General features: G+C 37.2%; 1 protein-coding gene across 1 annotated transcript in view; it reads left to right on the top strand.

Moving 5' to 3' along the window:
* Window positions 1–235: 235 nt before the first annotated feature.
* Window positions 236–19,655, top strand: part of LOC131080026 (uncharacterized) — a 107,488-nt gene continuing 88,068 nt past the window's right edge. The window contains exon 1 of the mRNA XM_058018117.2: window positions 236–442. The gene's annotated coding sequence lies outside the window, so the exon portion shown is untranslated. The remainder of the gene's footprint in view (window positions 443–19,655) is intronic.

Genomic DNA, 19,655 nt, shown 5'->3' with positions numbered 1-19,655 from the left:
CTAAAAATTGCATTTAATTTGTTATACCTCTGAAATATAATTTGATTATCCTTTAAGGCTCAAGTCTATCAACGATAAAAATAACAATCGCTGAATAAAAGGAGCATGGCGACTTTAAATCAAGTTGGCGCCATTTTATGTTTTTTATTTGGGTTGGCTGTCAGGCTCTTATTTGTTTATTTAAAAAGATATTTATACCTCAAACAAACAAATATATTAAGAAAAGTTAGATGAAGTTTTGGAGTCCAGCTACTGTAGCAGCAAAATAGAACGGTAGCAGAGCAGGGCGTCAGTACAACTTTCCGCCATTTTTTCACCTTTGTTATAATTTAAACGAACGAGGTGAAGTCTCTGATATTGGCCGAAAGCTCTCGAGGTTTGACAGGCGTTTGAATGAAGTGAAAGTATTTGGCGCTAAATCGAAGAATGCGGCTAAATTAGTGTAAGTCACAGCTAAGATTTAATGGTTTAGGCGCGTTTTCCTTTTTCCTTCGGAAGCTATTAGCTAAACTTATATTTTTTTTAAGTAGGAATTCCTCTGGAAGTTTTGTAGATCTAGAAAAAACTATGTTTCACTGGTTTTGCATATTTAGAAACCCTATTGTAATGTAAAGGAATTTACAGAACTTTTTACAGTTAAATTGAAAAAAGCCTTTTGCAATATTGTAATTTGTAACAGTTATGATAGTGAAATTGTAGCTTTTTCTTTTTATTTGCAGATATGTTTGTTATAAGGTTTTAATTATTGCAATTTTATATTGAAGAAGGTGAAGAGTCCTATAAGCCCCCTTAAAAAGAGAGAGAAGACAAGGTCTAAATTGGTACAACCTCACCATATTGCCTGATTTGTGATCTTGGAAACTTATCAATTGTATTCCTTCTTAAAATGACATTATTACAGTCTCACATGCTTCCCCGTCTTTTATGCTATTGTGTAAAGAATAAATGCATACGTACTAGCTGTTTGCGCATTAGTGATATTATACTTCCAATGAAAAGAACCTGAAAATTGTTAACAATGCTGCCCTGGTCCCGTATACTGATGGTCTTCTGGACATCATGAAAACTCACTCATTCATTCATAGTCCATAAATTGGCGTAAAAAAGCAATTTGTATACAGAATCAGTGATGATTCCCGCTCACGGTCATGCTTTGGTAACAATGACACCATTAGTAAATTCTCGGGCATTTTATGCACAAGCATACGACCCTATAACCCTATAGGCATTCTATTTGCTCGTGTTTAAATTCGATCAATGCAATGTGAATCGAAATATGGCATGGAAGTGCTGTTGCTGGAGAAGCCATAAGGGAATGCTTTAAGAGGGAGTGATGCCAACATATTCAAAGTTAAGTGACAATTTCATTAAGCGACCATTCTCCAATTAATTTTTCCCAATGAATGTGTAGACTCAAGGACGCAACTTCACAGCTAGTGCTAATGAGACAGATTTTGTGAAAGTTCACAAGGTGATTCTTTTCATTTATCTTACATTTTGTTCCCATATTGTACACGAAGGTTTTCATCCCGTGATAGTAAACAGAACCTTGCCAATCCAGTTATATTTATCAAGTATATCAGTTAGTATATTGAAGGTAAGAATTCTTTTTGAGGTAAGGTCCCTTGAAGGTGGACGGTGTTTCTATTTTCCAGTTTGTGCCATGAACTGTAGACGTGTCACAAATTGCAGAATTTGGAAATTCTCTCTGACAATGTGGAGTCATTCCTGTTTAGGGAAGATATTTTCAATTTTCAAGATATATAATAAGTGCGGGCCCTTAAAAATAATTTAGGTTTTTGGCAAATTTACTCATGGATATTGGAATTCAATTTGAGGTTTGTTGAAAAAATTGGCATCTAGGTTTTGAACATTTGTCTATTCTTTTCATCTTCCCCATAAAATAAAATTATTTGGTGAATTGGATAGTAAATGTGGCTATTTCAATTTGTAGTTTGGTAAAAATAATAATGAATTTTAGCATTCCTTGCTTACATTTGACTTATTTTTATGAGATCCTTTCCCTTTAAGAATGGTTTTGCTTAATTGCTTGAAAGAAATATTAACCAAGGGCATTTTTGAAAATGTACCTGAAGCATGATTTGGATTGTTGATCAAATATCTATTTGCTGCTTGTTCTTTTCTCGTGGGGCTTAAATAGTACATTCCATTTCAAAGGGATGAACCATGATCAAGTGAAATTAGAACTGTTGATTCATCTTCCATCTAATTGTTCTCATTAGTAACTGGGGTCCAAACAACACATGCCCATGTAAGAAGGATTTTAAAAGAATAAGGAAAATCTAACAAAATTAGAAACACATGGTGTTAAAATGGGGATATTTCCAAATACAAGTATTTGCCTCAATGTGATCAGTAACCTATGATGGTTACGGCCTAAAATATTTACCAATATAAATATCTTAGTGAAGGAAATTAATGCTATACATTTTGGCAATCAACTATATTGCTTAGTAGGAAAAATGCGAACAAACCACCATCTCAAAAGAAGACACACATAATTTACCTCGGACAACCTGATTTTTGAGAGAAAACCCTAGCAAAAGTTAGGCAAATCATCTCTTTATCTTTTATTGTCAATGCCACATACAACCTTAGGCCTCTTGGGAACACAACTACCTAAGATCACACACATCTCCCTTACACGCTCTCTTTTAGCTCTGATTTAGCCTAATTCAGTTTACTTGTTCACATGGATCATTGGAATCCTCTTGGAATTCACTTTTAATTCCTTCTCCATTTTTTTCTTGGGCACTTAAATTGACCAATATGTTTGCATATGTCCAATAGGAATCTCATAAGCCACAAGAAGTAGAATGTGAAGTGTGTTTAGGCATTATAGAACATTTCTAGACATGTGGAAAAACCTTTACTCCTACAAGAATGAAATTACTCAAATTGTTTCACAATTGTCGTGGCAAAATTTCTTGTCCTGTACTTAAGAGATAGAAACCTTCGTTTTTCTTCATTTTTATCCTTTTTGACACTTTCACCTTGCACAAATGATCCTTAAGGATTAGGAAGTTAAAAGTTGAATAGTAAGATGGATTTGTGAGTTTGGCAAATATCAAAATAGGTGATAGAAAAATTTAGAACTGCAAAATGAACATGATTGCTATTTTGTGGGTCTACTTTAGTGCTACATCTTTGGAATTGATCTTGTGTTCATGGAAGTAAACCCCAACTGTTCAAATTCAGAATTTGAACTAAAATGATGCCCTTTTCTAGCTTTGAGAGGTTTCTCCTTGGGTTTGGGGAAAGCTCTAGCATTTGGAAAATTATAAATAGAGGTGTTTGGGATGGGTTTTGAATGAAAGGATTGAGTTGAGTATTTTAATGAGGAGAATATGAAGCAAGTTTTATAGTTTGTGAGTTGCAAGTGATGGACAAAGAGAGTAGAGGGTAGCTATTGTTGTCCAACCTCTTGTAATATTCCTTATAATTGATTCCATAGGGTAGTAGGGTGTTTCCAATACCAAAAGTTGTTTTTTATCTCATAGGGTTTTTGGGAGAAATTCTTGGATTTGTGAATGTATTTCAAATAAAATGAAGGTATTTGTTGTCATTTAATTTGATGATTTCTCTTCATAGAAAATGATTTTAGAAGCCTTGTATGCTCATGAACTTCAAAGCATCTCTTTGACTATCTTCTCATCCATTGTTGATTTTGAAAGGATTTTGCTTCTTTTTTTGAGATAACTTTGAAAAATCTACAAAATGATTTGCATTATGAGCCTTAATTTCAAGAGTGCAAAATGTTTTTTTGTTTGCCTATAGATTAGATAAAAACCATATCTATTGCTCAAATTGGTGGGAAGTGTCAATTAAAAAGGGGTGAAAAATGCATGCGAAGATCTAAAACTCATGTTGGGGAATATTTAATCTTGTTTTAATTTGATACAAATATCTTTCAATAAGACAAAATGAGCCAATAGTTGTTGATCATGATTCTCAAAAAATTCAAGGAATTTTTTAGTGAAAAAGTCCCGAGTGGTGGTGATTTCCGATTAATTGCATTTACTTGTGATTTTTGCTTATTTGATTGGTCAATAGTAAAGGCATATGTCAAGGCAACAAATAAAATGGCACAAGAACAATCTTTTGTTGGAGATTTGGTAAAAGCCCCTCCCAAGAAATTTAGAATTGAGGAAAAAGATAAGTGATGAAAGCAGATGATTTCTTGAAAGAGCCATGGGAAAACAAATTAAAATTTCAATGTCCATTGAAAGTATAAATAAAGACTTTTGATGCAAAAATAAATGCTGAAATGTTACATTCATGGGTAAAGCAATTATAAGCTTATTTTAGTGTTCATAAAGTAGATGGGGCACACACAATTTTCTTTGCATGGTGCAAAATGGAAAGAAATTTGCTTGTATCGTTGGAGAATTATGTTGTGAATTGTGAAAAGAAAGCACTCCATAATTAGCAATTGGAATGATTTTATAGAATTAATTTGTAGGAATGTTAAACCCATTGGGCATAAGACAGACAAAAAAAAAATGAATAGATTACAAACAAACAAGTGGGAAAAGTGTGCAAGACTACACAATAGAGCTTAGGAGGCAAGCCATGTCAAATGGCATGGACTTGGATGAGGAGGCATGTTGACAATGTATCTTGAATGGCTCCATTCCCACATCTGAGGGAGGGTGTTTATCACCAATCATAAGAACATGGAGGAAGCATTTGTTCAAGCTTACTACATGAAGGAGGAGAAGTGTTTGAAGGTGAATCTTCCAAAGAAAAAACAAGATTATAAGGGTAGTTGGAAAGTAAAGAAAGCTAACATTGTTGTTCAAAAGGAAAGTCACCGTCAAAAATAGTTATCCTCTTTTGATGATAGATAACTTGTTAGACCAACATCAACATACAAAAGATTTTACTAAGTTGATTCTTAAATCAAGTTATCATTTCTTGTGGATTAAAGAGGAAGATGCATGGAATATTGCATTCAAAATTGAGCAAGGACTTTATGAAAGGTTAGCTCTTTCATTTGGTTTGTGTAATGCACCAACTACTTCTATAAGACTTATGAATGACGTGCTAAGGGTTTTCATAGGTAGTTGTGTGATCATATATTTAGATGACGTCCTAATAATTAGTACTACATGGAAGAGAGCATTTCATTCACATTAAATATGTTTTTCAAGAATTAAAAGAAAAATTTATGTATTATGAATAAATGTGAGTTTGGAATAACATACCATTGGTTTATCTAGTATGTGGTAGGAGGGGAATTAAGATTAGATCCATCAAAATTAGAAGTGATTTGAATTGGCCTACTTCGTAGAGTGCTATTGAAACTAGAAGTTTTGAAGGGGCTGCACCATACATCAAGAAATTTGTTCTTTCATTTTCCTCCATAGGCTTGCCGTTACATCAAATTGCATCAATGGGAAGAGAATTTAACTAGGGTAAAGAACATGATGAAACTTTTAAAATGCTGAAGCATACAAGGAGTCATGCTGTTATGCTTGCTCTTCTTGATTTTCTCTTGTTGAAGTTTTGTTTAAAGATGCCTTTGTTCATGTTGATATTGATGGTACCCTATTAGACCCTCTTGTCCTCCAAAGATCTAGAAGGCAAGGTTGCCTCTTGGCCCCCTCTTTGTTTGTGATTGCAGCATAATCCCTACGCTACCAATTGAGAGACAACTCCTTTAGATTGCATGTGAAAGAAATGAGCCTTCCTATGGGTCTAATCTTATAGACCTTCAGTTTCTAGATGATAAATCTCTTTTTCCTTGCATGGAGGAGGATAGCTTCTTTGTTATGTTGAAAGGGTTGGATTTATATTGCTTATCTTCTTGTTCTAAATTGTCCAGGCATGAACCTTATGTTGTTAGTTGGTTTGACAAAATTGGTAGGATGGGGTGTCCTAATAAATTGGCAAGATACTTGAGAAATCTCTTTGTTGTCTCCCATTTACTCCATGAAATGTGGAATTGAATAGTTCACAAAATTGAGAAGAAATGTTTTTAAAGGGCAAGGACGTCTTGTTTCCATTGCTGGTATGTCTCAAATGCTTGTCAATAGATATTTTCTTGCTTCAACTTATATTATGCTTTTGCTTGGCTTTTTCGTGGTTGTCAAGTTGATAACTTGCATAAGATGATTAACAATTTTCTTTCGTAAGATGGAAAAGGTAATAAGAAGAGTCATATTTTCAATTGGAATTGGTGCTGTCTTCCTAAGAAACTTGGAGGAATGGTCCTTGGGAACTTAAAACTTTGTGGTGTTCTCTAGTTGTAAAATGGATTCTTAAGTCTTTTGAAGGATATAAACCATGGAAAGTCTTGGTTATTAACAATATTTGCAATGTTGTTCCTAAAAAAAATCATGGAAGTGTCTACACCATGATCTTTTATTTGGGAAATTCTTCATGATACCTGCAGGATCAGCCTTATTTTGTAGTATCTAAAAGAGTTCAAAATCAATCAAATATCTGTTATTTGGTTAGGATGTTTCAAATGGGAGGGATGGTAGTGTTCAGAGCTACAGATCAATTTCATGGAGCCTACACCTTAAAAATAAACCTCTAGCACTGATTCAGGGCTGTTTTTGCTTGAAATTGGTTTTGTTAGAGCATTCAAACATCGTGAGAGTTGTTCAAGAATGGGCAAATAATGTCTTGGAAGGATATTAAAGAATAGTTTATGATTTCTAAATACTGAAATAAACCCTTTTTGTTGTGTTGAATATTGTCAATAATCTTCCTAAGCAACCAAAGATCAATCATAGCATTGACATTTTTAAAAATGTCAGTTGGGATAATGGTGCCTCATTGACCTTTTTTTTTGTAAAGCTTTGTATGATTTACTAACTGGTACCCAAGAAAATTTTCTCTTCTTAAATAATAGAGGGAAGAGGTTTTCTTCTATATGGGATTCTTGGTTGGAGCCCAAGAAAGCCTATTTCTGTTGGTTGCTACCCTACAAAAGCTTTCTGCATGGTTTGTTTTGAATACCATTGGTTTTAGTATTATTGTTTGTTCTCTGTATGTTATTGAGGAGTCCTTTCATCTTTTATTTGATTGAATGTTTGGTAGAAAAATATTGGATTTTTCTTAGAATATCGGGTGAAGTGGGCTAGAAAAGATGTTTTAACTTGATATGATGCCGTGTTCGCTTTTTTTTTTTTAAAAGAGGTAAAAACTTTATTGAAGATCAGACACAAAAATTACAAGGAGGACCAGAGCCCCAAGGCCCCCCAAAAAAGAGCCCTAGGCCCAGACCAAGCTCAGCCAACATCATAACTATCCATGTCCTCAGGAAGAATCTTCCGCAAGACTTGATAGTAATCCGGGGAGAGATGCTCCCAACCTTCAAACTTCCAATCACTATCATGTTCTGAAGCCCACTTAGCCAAACAATTTGCTGCTCTATTCCATTCACGGGGAATGTGGATGAAAGACACCTGCTCCATTAATGAACTAATCTGAAGAATTTGATGAACAATCCCTGCCAGCTGCCAATGAATCCCACTCACCTTCTGCTCAGTCAACAAATTAACAATAATTTGTGAATCCGATTCACAGATAACCTTCCTACAACCCAACTCCCAAGCCCACTCCAGGGCATAGTGAATAGCAAGTCCCTCCATATAATTATTAGATTGCCTCCTTTATGCACCGAAAAGAGGAAGACCACCTCTCCCATATAGTTCCGACCTATCCCACCAACCCCTGCAGGGCCTGGGTTACCCCTAGAGGAGCCATCGGTGTTAATCTTAATAATCTCATCCTAAGGGGGGCTCCACTTTCCCACCCTTTGTACCTTCTTCATAGCACATCTACCTCTTCTGACACAAGCGGAAGTAGGAGACAGCTCATGCCAACCCAACCTACTCACAATGTCCGCCTCATCTCTGTTCAAAGGAAGATTAACCTCACACTTAGCTTCCACCGTCTCCCGAATCATAACCATGGTTCTATTCCATACTTGCTGCACTAACAGTCTGGCCTCTCTAAAGATCCTTGTGTTCCTCTCAAGCCAAATCTGCCAGAGTATGAAGATGGGCCCAATATACCAAACCGTCTGAAGGAAGGAGGACAAGATAGGAGGTCTGCCCAAACTGCTCCAAAATTCCACCAAAGAATCAGCATGAACACACAGACACTTCCACACCCCCCACTAGTAGTGCCAAATAAGCATAGAGAAGGGACATCTGAAGAACAGATGTGAGGAGTCTTCTTCCCCGTTACCACACAAAGCACAAATAGAAGGCCCCAAGAATCCCTTTTTTTTTGGTTCATTTGAAGAGCTAGGAGAAATGAGTTATTTCAAGGTAAAAGAAGGCTACTTGCTTACTTAAGTTGTGAAGTTGGCTTTATTGCTCTCATTTAGTAGGTTACTATGTTACTTGATATCTTTAAAGGCAATTTTTTTTACAAGGTGATGCACCATGGATCCTTGAACTTGACTAAGGAAGACATAAAACATATAAAATAGTGGCATCATATTGATTATGATGGACACATAGATAAATAAAAATAGGTTATTGATAGTGTGCAAAGTGATTCTTGTTGCTCCAAAATAATAGCTAAGTTGTGGTAGAAGAATTGGAAGATTGGATGTGATGTTGAAATGGAAGATAATCAAAAACTGATTTGACATTTCATTTGCCATAATGCTGGCACATCTCTTATAGAACACTTGACTCTATTGTTGAAGTAATCATCCAAGATCTTCAATCCGCAACACCAAATAACCTCCGCATGACAAGAGAGAAGCAACAACAAAAGATGCTATTCCACCAAATCAAGAATACAATATGATACAAGATGCAGGAGAGGCCTTGCTTATATAGGCAAGGAGAGGGCATAAGATTAGACAAGAACATGACACATGTCTTACTCTTATAACATGAGACGACTAACTAAACAAATATTAAATGACCTAGGTAACAAGCATTAAGTAAAGATCTTATCTAGACAACTAATACTTCTAGAATGACACCTAGGACCTAAGTAAACTTAAGCATGTGAATAAGTCTCCACCAAGAACTAGCTAGGTACAAAACCTTTACTAGGTACAAAACTTTATTCACACCAACACCCCCTTTAAGTGCAACTTACGGAGGTGTTGTGACATTTTCAAACATCACTCGGGACCCCCATGTTTTGCTTGGTACCATAGTTGTTTTTACGACTCAACAATATTTTTGGTATCTTTAACCTCTCGCTTGTGAGGGAATGTAATGCCTTGTCGTCATGATGTGATTGAGTTAGGCAGTCCAGCAACAGACAAGTCTCCCTTTGGATTGATTTGGAGTCTTTGCAGCTCTAAGTGCTTAGGTGATGGGCGAGTGCCAAGATATTCATCAAATGATTTCTCACAATGTAGCTTCTAAGTTGAGTCGAGGTATGGGTCTCAAGATAGAAGAATAGTCAAGCAAGTAGGGCACTCTAAGGTTAGGATGAGGAGACAAGGATCGATCAAGTCTAAGTGGATAGAGAATGAATTTCAAGAAAATTATGAGTGAAGATGAGGGAAGTATGAAAAAGAGTATAAGTTGTTTTCCTTGGATTTTCGAGAGGAAATTCAAGGATGAAACCCTCACCTAGGATGAAATCAACTTCATGTGAAGATAAGGTTTAAGTGCAAGTGGTGATTCCACGACTTGCCAAAATCCACGACTTGTCAGAATCCATGACTTGGTGGAATCCAGACCTTGAGGTGAGGTGCAACAACTTGATCAAACCCACAACTTGAAAGGCTTAATGCTCAAGACAGGTAAGAGGTGGGATGATCAATCTATCCATGACCTTCATAAATCCACGGATTTAGTGACTTGATGCCTAAGAGGAGTTGATCAATCTTGCAAGGAATAATTGAAGCGTATGATTTGAGTGACTTAATGCTTAGAGTGGCTATTATAGGGAAAGGTAACATGAAGTCACCTTTGCCACAATTTTATCCTTCACTTGGTGGGATCCACGACCAGAGGGTGAAGTGCTTGATGAAGACGATTCAATGCTTAGAATGATTATGAGAAGCAATGCAACACCAAGTCAATCTTACAACGATGCTATCTCCCACATGGTGAAAAAAGTGAACTTAAGAAGTGAGAGTGAGTTTGTCCACCACTTGAAGGAATCCATGCCTAGGCAAAATCCACCCTGGGGACCTTGAGGGTGATGTTGAGCAAAGGTAGTACTAAATGAATTCATCCTTAGAATCTTCCAAATTTGCAAGCACAAGTCATAGATGATCAACTTGAGCAAGTAAGAACGAAGGCAACTTGAGGTGGAAGTTATTGAGTTTGTCCTTGAGTTGCTAAAAACCACAACCTAAGGGAGTCCATGACTTGAAGATCTTTGAAGGCAATAATGATGTGTAGGAATTGTGCTATCCCTAAGCCTTGATGAGTGATGCCAAGCTTGTCTCGAGGTAGGTTAAATGAAGAATCTTGATGATGAGGGTGAATGATGATGATCAATCCATGACTTGAGCACATCAATGAGGTGCTAAAATCCATGACTCAAGCATGAAAATGGCAAGATTGATCCATGAAGTGCAGGAGAAACAATGAACTCACTTAATCCTTGACTTGGAGAAGTGTTGATGTGTTTTTTATGCACATGCGAACACAGAATAAAATACCAAGGTATCTTATCCTCTCTTGAACAAAGTTATCCTAATGCTGAAGATTTGCCTAAGGATCAGTCGAAATAACTCCAAGGTTCTTATATGTAGGGTCTCTACGTGTGGATAAGCTCTGTTGGTGTGATGTGATTATGCTAGATTCACAAGGGATCTTACGTTTGTTTGTTTGAGCGTTTAATTAGCTGGAACTTGAGTCCTAACTACTCATCGGGAGATTAAAGAAATAGCAAAAGGTTGAGGGCTCAGAAAGTCTACTCTAAGACCTAGAATGCAAGAAGATGGATGAATGACTAGTTGGAGTCCTATTGGGCTAGGTCTCACCATCAAACAGAACAATTTGAGACCAGCTCAGTGCAATCTTCTAAGGGAATTTTGAAGATGTTCAAATTGTTACACCATCAAACACTGATCACCATTCAAGTTAATGCATGAACAATAGACGCATAACAATTCGAAATTCAGCTCATTCAATGCCAGTTGACCACGTAGGGCACCCTTACAATCAATAAGAGGCTAGTGGTTTGGACTAGGCGGATTCCACGCGAGTGCATTTAGTAACTTCATTCAATCTAATCATTTACCATCTAAAATGAAGATTCAACAAGATACCATGCATATTGCAAAGAAACAACATATTTCACCATATCTTCAATGAAAATGGAGTTCATTTACAATCGAGGCAACAATTTCTTGCCTTCTCCTCCTCTATTCTAATTGCTACTTTATTCACTATTCTTCTGCTACTGACTATTCTACTGAATATTAACTATCCACTAACTATTAACCTTTACAAATGAAGAGCCAAAGCTTTATATAGAGAGCTCTTTACATTTCAATGGCTCTGATTGATTTACAATCAATGGCTAGGATTACAAGATGAAAACCCTAATTAGGGTTTGTTACAACGAACTCCCTTAGCCAATGAGAAAATTACATTTCATGAGCGTGGACCAATAGGAAATCGAGGTAGGTGCCTCAAAGTTTGTGCCATCACTGGTGAGTTAGGTACATTGAATTTGGACATGCTGATGTGGACCTATCTGATTGGAGGAACAGTGACTGGGATGCCACCTTGTCTTGCGTTTGTGCTTGGTCAGGGAACTTTTTATCTCTTGATATTTGATGAGAAGCTTAACTTTGATTAACTCTTCTGAAACTATCTGTCTCTTCAACGTACCCTTGTACTGACTTTGGTTGATCCTCCTTCGTCCTTGATGTACTTGATGACTGATGTACCTCCCCTTGACACTCGTGTGTTTGATGAAGCCTCCTCTTGATTTTGCATAATGGTGATAGGAAGTCATGGTCAAGTCACCTTCTCTAGTAGCTCATCTTTCCTTGAAATGTTTTTCTTCTGATATCTTGTGATCTCTTTGAGGATAGTTCTAATACTTGAAGTCCTTTGATTTTAGCAACACCCTGGGTACTTTCTCATGCATCTAAATGTCCCTGATGATGATGAAACTTGAAGAGGTTGCCCTTGTCCTAGCCTGATCTTCCTCCAACTTGATTTGATTGACCTGTAAAACAAACGAAAGGTGATTAAGAATACATGATATATTCATTTTAACATAGCATTTCTTACCTTAAATCATCAACAAGAAGGCATTAGGATTAATTTCGCTCTGGACCCTCTCCAAGGACAAGACCTATAATGAAAATCGCTCTGGACCCTCTGGAAGGACAGGCCCAATAATGAAATTCGCTCTGGATCCTCTCCAGGGAAATGACCTATAATGAGATTTTCGCTCTAGACCCTTTGGAAGGGTCAGGAGCGAATTAGCTATTTTGCTCAATTTTCCTTCACTTTCTCATCATTTTCTTTACTTCAATTGTTTCCAAGGCATGATAACGTCCTAGTTGAGGTTTCAAGGCATGAAATTAGTCCATTTTTGAAGCAAAAGGGAGGGTCATAGGAAAATTCGCTCTGGACCCTTTGGAAGGGTCAAGAGCGAAATTGATGTTATTTAGCCTCAAATTCATTGTTTCCCTCACTTCAATTCACTTCTCAAGGCAAGTATACATCAATCTTCCCTCAAATACGCCATAGGAACAAAGATCTTGGTCTCAAACAAGGAGTAAATAGGTGTTTAGGAAAATGCGCTCTAGACCCTTTGGAAGGGTTAGGAGCGAAATTGATGTTTTAGGCTCAATTCACATTCAATTTGCCTTGGACCTGTCTTTTCCACCCTTACCTTATCATACTCAAGCCAATTTGCTTTGAAAGTGATGTCCACTCAATAGTTTTGGTGAGGAAATAAGTCTTTTGGAGAATTTCGCTCTGGACCCTTTGGAAGGGTCAGGAGCTTAGAAAAAATTCGCTTCGGACCCTTTGGAAGGGTCAGGAGCGAATTTTGCATTCTTGGTCAAATTCCTAACTCTTTCAAGGTCCAAGGGCATTCTTCTAGGTCCCAAATCACTTTAAGTCATTAGTCTTCCCTTAATCACACCATAGGAACAAAGAGTTCAGCCCAAACAAGGAGCAAATAGGTGTTTTAAGAAAATTCACTCCTGTCCCTTTGGAAGGGTCAGGAGCGAATTTGGTGTTTTTGCCCAAGTTCTCCATTTCTTCATGTTCCAAGTGTATTTATCTATTTCAAAGATGCCATGGGAGCAAGGTTTGTGATGCAAATTAGGACCAGGAAGGGAGATATAAGGAAATTTGCTCTGGATTCTTTGGAAGGGCCAGGAGCGAATTTGAGGAATTAGTCTCAGATATCATCCAAACACTCAAACTTCACCCTCATTCACATTGTTCTCACCTTAGGACATGCTAACAAATCACCTTAAGGAAGTGCTTTGTTCAAAATGTTGAATCAAAAGTGCATCTTAACAATTTCGCTTAGGTACCTTTGGAAGGACAGGACCTAAAGAGGAATTTTGCTCTGGACCCTTTGGAAGGGTTAGGAGCGAAATTTGCTTCTTAGCTCAAATTCTCCAATTTTCCTCATCTCACTTGGTTGCAACTCACCTCCAAAGGCATGGATATATCATTTTTCATTCACTCAAGGCATAGAATCAAGGATTTTAACCCATGTTAGAAGCAGGAGAGGTTTTTAGAGAAATTCGCTTTGGACCCTTTGGAAGGGTCAGGAGCGAAATTCTTCTTTAAGCTCAAATTCCAAATTTTCCCATCAACTTTGCTCTTAGACTTAAGAGGTCCCTTGAAGCGTTTCGCTCTGGACCCTTTCGTAGGGTTAGGAGCGAAATTGATGTTTTAGGCTCAATTTCCTCATCCCATCTCGTTCCAACTTGCTCACAAGGCATAGATAGGTCATTCCTCACTCGGTCAAGGCGTAGGAGCAAGCTTTGAGGTCTAAACTAGGAGCAAGAGAAGAGTCTAAGGAAATTCGCTCTTGACCCTTTGGAAGGGTCAGGAGCGAATTTTGCATTAATGCTCAAATTCATGACCTTTTCTCCAAATTTTTAAGTCTAAGTTTGTTCAAAGGCATCCAAAGGGTGATTTCAAGCTAATTTCCTCCCAATCCATGCCATAAAGTGAAGATTTTGTCTAGAATAGGAGTCAAAAGGGAGCTAAGGAGGATTTCGCTCCTGTCCCTTTGGAAGGGTCAGGAGCGAATTTAACAATCTCACTCAAATTCTTCACCTTTTGCTCAAACTTTTAGGTCTAGACTTGATCATTAGGCATTCTCTAAGGGCAAAATAGGTCAATTTTATACCAGTCAATGCCTAGAGGTAAAAGAACTTCATTATTCATTAACTAGACCAATCTCAAACCCTCAAAGGGAAGAATCCTTGAGAAAACATACTCACAAACCTCCATTCACTTCCTTGACTCAATGACATAGGTCTCAAAAGGCAAGACTCCTAACATGGGACAAAGACTTCCTTAAACTCAATCAAGGCTCGACCCTAGAAACAAGACCCAGGCCTAACTAGGGGGAGGCTTTCAAAGAGACCCTGACTTGGACCACCTACTAACCCACTTCAATTCAAGCAGACCCTGCTATCCCAATGATCCCTCTGGCAACTCTCCAATGCAAAGATTAATAGCCAAGAACCTAAAAGACTAAGCTAAGAAAACTAACCCTAGAAAGCAAAAAGTAGGGGTCCCCATTTGCAATGGGGTGATGTGTGAATACGTCACAACAAGAAGGAAGATCAACAACATGATGAAGGTGAATTAATTGATTAAGTGTTGGAGTTTACAAGCTTGAATGATGATGACTATCCATGGACTCAAGAAATCCACACCTCACCAAAATCCACGACCTTAGCAAAGCCACGACCTTGGCAAATTCACGACTTGCTCAAATCCCCGACCAGCTAAAATCCATGACCTTAGCAAATCTACGATTTGCTCAAATCCTCGAGTAGCTAAAATCCATGACCTAAGGGTGGAAGGCAATGTTTATCCGTGAGCCTGCAAAATCCACGATTGTAGAGGCTTGATTGGGCACATATTTGGAAGGTGATGAGTTATGTTAATGCAAGTCAGCTTCTTTGGGAGATGAAAAGGTGCGACCCAAGCATGAACACCTATATAGGAGGAGTGAGCATTTCATTTGCTCACCTACACAATTCAATTCCACAACAAATAGAGCAAACTCAGATTGACCTAATAAGCAGAGCTGAGCGAATAAAGGCAGACTTGTGTGAATTTGGGCAGAAATCAGTATGATTTTGTGAAGGAGATCAGGTGCGAATTAAGATGAGAATCAGGTGCAAATGAGGGTCACATTTAGAAAGCAGCAAATCAGGTCTAAAATCAGAGCAAAAATGAGAAAATAAGACCTGAAACTATCCTCCTCCAAGTGAAAATCATTACTTCCAGAATTAGTGAATTGGCTACAATGTTTGATAATGATTAGCAAGCCTATTCTTTTGTAGCTCTTCAATGTGAATTTAATGATGCAAGGGCTTGAAACTGTCATTTTTTTATTGATCTTACAGTTGACTAAGGGTTTCATTCACTATCCAAGGTATTTCTTTCTTTTCAGGTATGAAGGTGAATGGAGGACCCAACCGTGGAGAGGAACTTCATGACTTCGAGCATTGCAACAACAATAGTAACATTTCAACAAGGCAAGTAATATCAATTATCAATACAAGGATCAAGGTCAAGAGCAGTCAAGGCGAAGGATTCTAAGGTTGAAAGGCGAGACGCATCATGAAGAAGGATAAGTGAAGGTGATCAAATCAGATAAAATGATATCTCACCATCATCACATTTATCCTTCAACAATTTGGAATGTTGAATATCAAGAGATGTTGTTCAACCACAAACACTTGTGATGATCTACAAGATAAGCAAATTGATGTGGTGCCTAGTCATCATGAACCCAATCACATCATTCCAAGTCAAAGCGTCCATATTCAATGTACTTGACTCATCAAACAAGGTTAAATACCACATGTGGAGGCACAAAGTTCAATGTACCTAACCTCATCACTCATTGGTCAGCATTCAAAGGACATGTGTCCAAAATATGTAATCAAATCATTGGTCAAGTATTAGGGTTTTATCTTGTAATCTTGGCCATTGATTTGGATTTGATCCTGGCCATTCATTTGCAAAGGTTAATAGATATTAGTGGATCAATAATTAGCAAGTAGATGTAGAGTAGGAGGAGGTAGCTTGTAATTGTTACCAAGTTATGTTTAAATCAATTCAATACTTTCATTGAAGTTATGGTGGATGTGTTTCTACATTTTGCATGGTTCCTTGTTACTTCTCAAATTTAGATAATGTTCATTTGATCATGGTGATGCTTATGAATATATTTTGATGAATTCCTTGGTTTATACTTTTTGTAGTTTGTTGATTGTAAGCTACAGTGTAAAGTTAGCCTGAGCCTCATTAATTGTGCTAAGTTCGATTGTGTATATTTGTTCAAGTTGCGCCAACATTGGGTATTTGAGTGATGTATTCGTAGTATTAAAGTCTTCCACTTCCTTAGAAGATTGCATCAAGTTTGTGTAGTTGTTGTCATCATGGCAAAACAAACCTTGATTTGAAGGAATTTGTCAAGTAAACATCTATTGTCATCATTTGATCTTAGGAGTACCGTAGTCTTTCTAAATCCTTATCCTTTTTATCTTTTTTTCAAGCCAATTAGATCTCAAGTTCTAGCAGAGTTCAAGTGTAAATGTAAGTCCCCTTGTGATTCCAGCAAAATCACATCAACACACTGAGTGTATCCACAATATAAAGTCAAGATTTGACAATTGAAACCTTGGAGTCGTCTTGGTTGATCACATAGTTTAGCATTCGAGAGGTCTTTGTTCAAGAGAGGATAGAATACTTAGTATTTTATTCTGTGTTGTAAGGTGTCATAAAAAACACATCAACAGGAGGAACAAAAACCAATGCAAAGATGCAAAAAATGGGTCTTGACAACAAGGCTTAATGAGGTACCCATGTACAAATGCAATGCAATCTCTCACAAATGAAGAAAAGGAGAAAAATGCTATGGGAGAAAACTCCTCTCCAAAAGAGAGAAAAACAAAAAAAGTGAGGGAAGGTGGACTCATGAAGATCCCCCAAGGACAACTTCCTTCATCTCAAGCATTGATCACAATTCAAGATAATGAGGTGATTGCAAAGGTTTGGTAAAGATGTTTACAACCTATTGCTCTGTTGGCAAGTGCTTCAAACTGAGAACACCATCCTGGATGAGCTTTTTGATGAAGTGCATGTGGATCTCGATATGCTTGGTACGTTGATGCTCCACTAGGCTGTGAGAAATGTGAATAGCACTTTGATTGTCACCAGATAATAGTGGGATGATCATAAGGAGAGTTGAATTCAGTCATCAACTAATGAAGCCAAAGAATCTGTTGATTAGCCAAGATTGCGCCTCAATACACAACCTCAGTCGGTGATAATGCAATAGTAATTTGCTTTTTGCAAGACCATGCAATCGGTTTGCAACCGAGGCAAAAGACAAAGCTAGAATTAGACTTTTCATCATTGACATAACCAACCCATTTTGAGTCAGTGAAGCACACAATATGAGATGCTCCTGATGTGTAGTGAATGCTGAATTGTGTAATGCCTTGTATGTACCTTAAGATACGTTTGGGTACTTTTCAATGACTCTTGTAAGGATCTTGAGAGAAATGAGAGACAAGTCCAACCGCAAAGGAAATATTGGGACGACTATGTGTCAAGTACAAAATGCTGCTAACCAACTACCATTATAGAGTAGGGGCAAGCTTGCAATCAACCATGCCAAATCTATGAAGCAAATCAAGAGCATACTTCCGCTGGAAGATAGAAATGCCCTCAGAAGAATGATGAACCTAAAGACCAAGAAAGTAATGTAAAGGACTAAGGTTGGTCATATTAAAATGCTTTATCAAATCTTGTTGAGTACTTTGAATCATGGAAGAACTCCCTATGAGAATCAAGTCATCCACATAGAGCACAAGAATGAGAAGATCTCCCTATGTCGTTGGGTATACATGGTTGGATCAGAATGGCTTCGTGTGAATCCAGAAGTAAGCAAGAAACTATCCATCTTCTCATACCAAGCCCGATGGACTTGTTTGAAACCATAAAAAGAACGCCCAAGCTTGCAAATAAGTGCAGGGTCCTGCACAAAACCAAGAGGTTGCTCTATATAGATCTCCTCCTGTAGATCACCATGCAAAAAAGCACTCTTCACGTCCATTTGATACATAGACCAATCCTTAGATGTAGCAAGAGAGATTACAAGATAAATGGAATCTATCTTTACAACAGGAGCAAAGCTTTCAGAGTAGTCAATACCCTCAACCTAGGAAAACCCCTTAGCAACAAGACGAGCCTTGTATTTGTTGTTAGAATTGGTTTAGTCTTATGGGCAAATTGTGCATATTGCCATTGAATTTGTTCATGATGAGTATATTGCCAACCACACGTTTGATGAGGCAATTAGGGTTATAATTTTTTTAAAGGCAAAGTGGATATTGGGAGAATATTTCCCAGAAACACCCTTGTTGATTGCCTTGCTCATGCTTCAGTGTACAATAATTTCAAAGTAGCCCTTGAAGTGCAAAATGAGGGAATCCTTGGTAGGGCCCTAATTGCGTACAATGACTAGTTCGGCCCTGTAGAAACAGGGCAGATTTAGTGTAAGTTTCAAGGGCTCGGTTAGCTGGTAAATCATGTTACTCATGAGCATGTTCATCGACTCATAGCGCATTGCTCAATTAACTCCCTTGGTCGCCTCACATCAAAACTATCACCTTTAGAGTGCTCAAACAAGTAGGACAACTTCAAGGTCCCCTCCAATGACAAAGGTAAAGGAAGAGAAGATTGAAGAAAATGTATTAGACTAGGTTTGAAATATTTTTGCTTTAATATGATTTTGTATAAACATTGTCAATTTTGTATTGTTTGTAGTCAAGCTCAGCTCCTTGTATAAACATCCTCATATTTTTGTCTATCCTTTGGTTGAGCATGGCTCTCATTTTGGTACTCAATAGCCAATGATAAACTTTGCATGATTTGGTTGAGCATTGCTACCAATTAAATCTCATATGCTGTATCTACTCAAATATTAATTATTATAATATTTATATAATATCTACTCAAATATTTGTAAGTGATCAACTTATTGCAATAATAATGTCAATTGATGTGCAAGAAATTTTAGTGATTAATATTGGTAGTTACTACTATTGTGCTGTATTTTATTATTATCATAGTATTACATAGAAATGAAATTGCAAAAATTACATAGTTTATACAAATATTGATAAGGGACAATACATTCTAAAGAGGAGTACAAATATCTAAACAAAACTAAAGACACACTTCAACATGTGTATTTGAGTGTGAGGGCATCAATATTAGTGTAGCATCTAATAAAAAATAATTTTTTATGTTATAGTATGATTTTGACATGAGTGGTTCATGACGTGTGTTGCATGCGTAAAGCATTCTATTTATGTTTCATTTTCACACCTTAGCATAATAATTTCATCCCATTAATAAGAGTCTTATTTTCGTGAAATATAATGTGCCGTGCATAAAAATCTAGTTGCAAAGCTATTTTGGAGTAGTAGCAGCATTGAA

The sequence above is a fragment of the Cryptomeria japonica genome, chromosome 3 (genome assembly GCF_030272615.1).
Source record: "Cryptomeria japonica chromosome 3, Sugi_1.0, whole genome shotgun sequence".
Classification (NCBI taxonomy): Eukaryota; Viridiplantae; Streptophyta; class Pinopsida; order Cupressales; family Cupressaceae; genus Cryptomeria; species Cryptomeria japonica.
Note: the sequence above shows the minus strand (reverse complement) of the source record. Positions and strands in the feature narration are given on the sequence as shown.